This window comes from Betta splendens, chromosome 19 (assembly GCF_900634795.4).
Source record: "Betta splendens chromosome 19, fBetSpl5.4, whole genome shotgun sequence".
NCBI classification, from domain to species: Eukaryota; Metazoa; Chordata; class Actinopteri; order Anabantiformes; family Osphronemidae; genus Betta; species Betta splendens.
This window is the reverse complement of record NC_040898.2, coordinates 8,398,428-8,405,115: the sequence shown is the minus strand read 5'-3', so window position 1 is coordinate 8,405,115 and position 6,688 is coordinate 8,398,428. Positions and strand designations below refer to the sequence as shown.

General features: G+C 47.8%; 1 long non-coding RNA gene across 1 annotated transcript in view; it reads right to left on the bottom strand.

The window, feature by feature from the left end:
• The window catches only part of LOC129603438 (uncharacterized), a 22,448-nt gene extending 21,223 nt beyond the window's left edge, over window positions 1–1,225 (bottom strand). The window contains exon 1 of the long non-coding RNA XR_008693293.1: window positions 1,008–1,225. This is a non-coding gene — a long non-coding RNA (uncharacterized LOC129603438). The remainder of the gene's footprint in view (window positions 1–1,007) is intronic.
• Window positions 1,226–6,688: the final 5,463 nt, after the last annotated feature.

Here is a 6,688-nt window from a genome sequence, read left to right as displayed (position 1 = left end):
ATTATTTTGTTAGCATCCAACTCTCAGAGCAGCTGCCACGCGGTTTTGACACAGCGCCAGTGTCAAAGCTTTTAAACTCTTAGGTTGAGCACATTGCATATGTTTTTGGCACTAATTCAATTTGAGCCTAAAGTGTTTTGTGAGCTTTTTAAGCGATTGTGTGTGTCTGAGGGCTTTTTTTATATTGCACCTAAATGCAGATGTTCAACAGCCTCTCATATTTACTCCAGTAAATAATTTAGTAGCAAGACTTTGGAAAAGTTTCTTTGGCGTCACAAAATTGCATCAGTTTATAAAACAGGTAAAAGGAAGAGAATTAAGATGGATATTAAGTGTTTTTCCTCCAGCCACCAATATTGTCACTAGAAGCCAGCGCCTGCTGCTGTGGTGACTGGGTAAATCATACAATAATATATATAATCAAAGAACCTAATATTTATGGACCAACATTAATCATTTTTTGTGTGCATGTACTCAAATCCTGTTGCATTGTGTTCTTCATAAATCCTATAGCCAAAAACCCTGGATAAGTGAAAACACCGCATACTGTAAGAATACATTGCTCAATGTGTTACGTACAAACGCTAAACGAACCATCTCTGCGCGTGGATGTTTCTTTTTTATGGTCGATATGTTTTTAAATCTCTTGTTGCAGTTTAGATTGAGATTAGTCACAACACTGAGCAATTTCCCTTCGGGATTAATAGTTTTATGTAAAATTATGTGCATTTATTTGTTAAAGTGGCTGAGACTTTGTTGCATTGTTTTGCCTGCTAAAGTACAAAAACCTATTTTCTAGTATCATATTTGCATATTATTACATTGTTTATTAGCACGTTCGTTCTTGTCGAGGTAAAAGCTGGAAATCAGACATTGTGTTTAAGCTACAAACAAGCGAGAGGACAACCGTTTTTTACGGACGGGAGCGAAGCGGCTCCTCAGAATAGAAACGGGGGAAACGGAGCCGCACTCGGAGACAGTGGCGCCCGACACAGCTGGAGACTCACGTTCAGCCACGTCGGAGCTTCTGGTTTACGTGTTTCAGGTCGCGTCGTCGAGCTTTGTGTGGTTTTGGTGCCGTTAAAATAAGGTTATAACGGATCTGAGCTCGCGCGCCGCCTCCTAGACGAAGCAACGGCGGCGCGACTGCCTGCGCGAGCCTACGGAGCTCGCGAGAGGGATATTTCCTTTCCCCTCGGACGGAAAAACAAGGCGGGGAGGGATATGGTTGGAACGGGGAGAGGGAAAGTGCCCCTATCTTGGCCAATAACGCTGCGAGATTCTTTACAGGCGTGTCTAAAGCGTGTCATCTCAGCCAATAAGAGCTCGAATCAAAGTCCGTGCCCCCACGTGGGTGTTGAGGGCTAAGTGACAAGGACCGGGCTTTAGACCAATCATAGCAGCGTAAGGTGTTAATCTTGCCGCGGATTGGCTCGCTGTTTTTCATAGAGTTCGCTCACTCATCACGTTTAGCCCATTGTTATTAACTCTTTCCTACCACACAGGAAGGAGCTGCTATGCCCATAAAACACGAACCCGCACTGTAATAGCCAAATGTGAATTAATGAATGATTCAGGGCGGTTTGTTTTTAGAAAGGCAATACATCAGTTAATCCGAGCTGTTTCAAAGCCTCGTTTCAGACACTTTTAAAGAAATGCGAGGGTTTATATACTGTAGTATGCTGGAGCGCGTGGTGCGACCAGAGCAGCGCTGTGTTGCCCCGATCGTAATCAAATCAGCATGCAAGCAAAGCAATGAGATTAAAAGCACATGAGAAATGCATGCTTAGCAGTGAGGTATAACCCACATTCGCACACCCAGGCTTTAAAACTGGGGGTGAAACATGCTCCTGCTACGCCGGCAACACATGTCAAAGAAAGACATTCGGGTAAAGTGACTGCCAGTGATTGATCTGTGGTAAAATAATCCACCCGCCCCCTCGTTTTAATTGCGCTGATGTTTTACAGTGGATAATGCTTCACGTGCGTTTACGCCTTTAATTCGGCGATATCCTCCCAAAAGCAATAACACACATTAAAAGCAGCCATTTTAAATAGCACTAAAGTCCTTCCCTCCTACGCTGCGCAGTCATACAGGCACCAACATTCACAGACCAGGCATCAATCTTCTGTCTCTTTTTTTAACCTCCAAAAATATATATGAACCGACCCAGTACGGGAGCTAATGTAGAGGACAACACCGCCCACTTGTGGCAGCTTTGGGTATTACAATCTGAGCGTTAAGCGCTCGAGGCTGCAACTGGAATAAACGGAGCCAGTAAATTAATTATGTTCGCATTCCCAATGTTAGTCAAAAGCATTATATTTAATATTTTATTAAAGGACGCTCACATAGATATCTACAAGCTTGTACATAATGAAATAACATTTTTATTTTTTTTACAACTGGATCATGCTTTACTTGGCAAAAATTAGATTTTCTTTTGTTTTTTGGGGTCAAGTTTAAAGTACTCTAAATGTTATCTAACATGTTATAGGTGGCGTAGACTGATATTTAAAATTATGTAAATATTTGCACCACTCCACAAGCTATCACTAAGTCTACTTGTGTACAGAATTCTTCTATTCCTGTGTAGTGCATTGTAAATGGGTGGAAATTCCCCAAAAATTCTGGAAATACCAACACTTTTTTTTTTACAAAAGAGACAAAATATATATTGGTGGAGTCATGAAAAAGAGGAAAGCAACAAAGAGAGGCCCTGACAGCTCTGCGTGCTGCTGCAAGAGCAAAAACCACAACAAGCGGTGGACTCAAACACTGATCCTGCTGATGTCGCTTTCATTCAGTTCACAACCTCTGGAATTCAACTGATCTGAGGGAGAGAAGGAGAAGAAATACCTGAAGGAGACGGGGACAGAAAAGGTTCACCGTAGGAGGAAGCTGGGGGAGTGGAAGAGAGTCTGAGTGTATTTGTGAATAACCGTGTGTGTGTGTGTGTGTGTGTGTGTGTGTGTGTGTGTGTGTGTGTGTGTGTGTGTGTGTGTGTGTGTGAGAGAGAGAGGGGGACACCGTGGGGTATGAGGCAGCCCCCTGCAGTCCCAAGTAATGGCAGAATAGAACTTAATAGGGTAGAAAAAAGCTGGAGGCTGTTAACTCAGAAACGATCATTTTGAGTTCCCCATTCTGTCTCTCAGTCACTCTTGTCCCTCTCATCCCTTCTTCCACCCACCTTCCATTTCTTGACTTGGTTTTTCATCTGTATAATTTACCGTAGCGGCGCCTGTGTCCTGGCACCTTTGACCCACCTCCTTCGTCCGTTCCGCCGCTACTCCTCTTCCTCTCTGCTGTATTACAACATCCCTCCTTCCTCCTTCGCTGCCTTGTGTCTTTCCCACCTCCTTTCCTCCTTTCCTCCTTCCCCCCTTTCCTCCGTGTCTCCTTGGAGGAGGTGTAATGATAGCTATTTGAGTGTCATCAGAGGGCCGCTGTAATGGCTTCTAAAGCACCATCCCACGGTTACCACGGTGAACCTGGCACAGCCGCCATCCCAGAATAAGGGGTAAAAGAAAAAAAAAAAAACATCTGGTCGGCCATCGACAGGCGTCACCGTGCCGACGGCGGCAGGAGTGCTGGCACATCAGCAGATGATGACGCAGCCCCCAGGGGCCACAGAGAGCAGGCTAATGATGCGTGGGATAGGATACATATGAGGAGGAAGTACAGTAATAGTGATAATAGTGATAGTAATGAAAATAATAGCACTGATGACAATAACAGTATATGACTTTTTTGATTGGTGAGTGTCTGTCTCCCGTTTCCTGCTCCTGTCTTTTTTTCCTCCCACTGCTACATGCATTTTCTTGCGGTTGTATTTAAAAGAGATATCATAGCAATAATAACGGGGCGTTTCGAGGACGTCAATAGAGAAAATGATCCACATTTTTTTTCAGACAGACAGACAGACAGACAGACAGACAGACAGACAGACAGACAGACAGACAGACAGACAGACAGACAGACAGCAGATCAGATGGACGGTCCGAGACTGCTGCTTTGGTCTCGCAGGTTGAATCACAGGCGTCAAATCAGGTGACAGGAAATCTTAAACCCTTTTGATTTTAGATTTTGAGAGCCTCCGAGGGCTTTAAAGGCTTGTGTGACAGGAGTACGCAACAGGAGTTTCTATATAAGATGTGTCTCAGTGTTTTCAAGACTGTGGGCCGGTGAGGATGTGGCCCAGGCCTCATCTTGCATGGCCTCTATCTGTGGACGGTTGCGTTTGTGTGTGAAAAACAATGTTTGCCACATTTCACGTAAAAGTCCTCCGGTTCAAGTCTGGGTCAGAAGGAGTAAATCATTGGGCGGATGCTGTTTACGATCAACCCCGAGACCCTCATCTGACCTTTCCTCTGTGTGTGTGTGTGTGTGTGTGTGTGTGTGTGTGTTTGTGTGCGTGCGTGCGTGCGTGCGTGTGTGTGTGTGTGTGTGTGTGTGTGTGTGTGTGTGTGTGTTGCTGCAGGTCACCGGGTCCGTGTGCATGTGTTGGGATGATTGTGTCCAGGGATTAGACGGATTTACCCGGAATGTTTACTCAACAAAGCAGACTTTAAAACAGACCCATTGTCCAATGTCGTTAGTCAAACACACACCGATACAGAATTCAAGCCCACACGCTGCATACACGCATTCAATCAAACCCCCACGTGTTGATTAGCTTGTTATTGTTGCCTTTACAGCACATGGCTCCAGAATTCCGATGTAAAGTCCAACTTCAGGCGCCCGCACACTTTTCCCATTAGCGCCGACTCAGATGCGCAACAAAGCCCTCAGCGCAGGCAGGTGAGCAGAGCTGCACTCAGCAGAGGAGAGTGCTCCGGTTACACACCCGCGCGTGTGCAAATGTGTGTGCGCACATGGTGTCCACGTCCCCGTCTTCGCGTGTCACTGAGAGGATTACGCACATGGCGGGACAGAGGAAGGCAGCAAAGAGGAGAGGATGGGAGGGTGGAGGTAACAGCAGCCTCTGTTGCTGAGTGCTTTATGTTAAGGGAGAGCGAAGGAGTCCTCCAGGGCAGCACACAATGCGCAGGTCGGCCGAGGATGTTCTTCTTCACTGATCAAACTCGTGTCTGACAAACGAGGGACCGGGACTTGGAGCAAGGTGAAGGAGAAGGTCGACGCGATCCATAGATAGCGGAGGGAGGAGGGGCCGAAACAGAAGCCCAGGGAAGTCCGGTCCGGGGGGAGCGAGTGATGGAACCTTCAGGGTGAATCACACGTCAGGCGAGAGGAGCGGCGAAGATGGAGGAGACAGGGCCGTTCAACGGGGGGAGAGAGAGAGAAGCAGAGGCTGAGGCCGCAGAGGAGGAGATAAGCGTCGAGGAGCGAAACGGGTCCGGTGAGAAGGAGAGGTGGACACCGGGCGGAAGGGAGATCAAGGTGGACGGGAGCCTCCGCCGCCTCTAACCTGATTAGGCCGGAGAGAGGCGGGCTGAATGACCCGATCAGCAGGGGGTGAGAGAGGGAGGGAAGACCGGGGGCTGGAACCAGAGCCACGCAGACGGCAGCGTGGACGCCGTTAAAGCACAGTGAGTAAATGAAGAAACATGTGTAATGGAGCCGTGGCTTATGTGTTTTGCATTTTGTTGATTCCATCGCTGTCCTCTATTAAAACCAGAACGGGTTAAGATCTGTCTCACTCCTCCCTCGTTAACTCGCTCTCCACCTTTAAGCTGCGGCCTTGTCTAATTAATCACCAGGGCCGCTGCCTCGCCGCCGAGGCCTCTGGCTTCAAGGTAAAGACGTGAGCCAGGGGATGCGACTGAAGGTGGTAGTAAGACGTCCATGGAGCCACAGACAAAGGAGGCGTTTTTTAGATATTTGTTTTCTTTTTCAGGCGAATGCATCGAATCTGGAGAGCCGATATGACTCCAGAACATGAGACCCGACATGGGGCAGTACTGGCCCCAGTTAGGATGGCAAGGTCGCCGTGAGGCAGCCGGGCACCATTCACGCATCCTCGGTGCATCAGTGCGACGGCTGCTGAGTCGGCGGTTTCCGCTCCTCGGCACCCGTTCCCCGCGGGGCCCTTGGGAGCCTGAGGCCTGGATGCTGCTCTCAGCCGGGCCCAGAGGAGCTGCTCCCAAAGGTGATGTTGGTATCAGTTAATGAGCTAAAGAGGTTCAGTGTGGGAATGAAGGTTGATTGAATGCAGGCGTTCCTTTACATTCAACAAATAGAAGCAGAGGTTGAGAAACAGAGGCGCCGTTGTGATTGTTTTGCCCAATGATCCGTTATAAACAGTGGTATCTCTTTGAACGCCTCCTCAGCTTTTCCTCCCAGCTTTGATGGATGAGGGCGTTTTTCTCTTTGGGCCCATTGAAACAGCTGCCTGTCAACTCGCCCCTGCCCCGTAATGCTGCGTCGGTGGTATATGTGTTCACTCTTCCCCATTTGATCGGCACACAATAAAAGCGCGGCTTCACCTGCACCACATTAGCTTTCCTTCAAAAAAACAAGGCCCAGTTTTATTGATGGCTTTAAAATCTTATGAATCTAATTTCGGTGCTTCATCTTTTACTGCAGTTGTGCAGCAAAGGGGCCGATGGTTGAACTGCTGTACTGTATAGAGGCCGCGCTGTACAGCACACGCGTGCACGCAGCTTGCGACCCGCTCCCGTTTCTCTCTGCACACTTGTCCTGCACCAACAGAAGCTTCATCTTGCT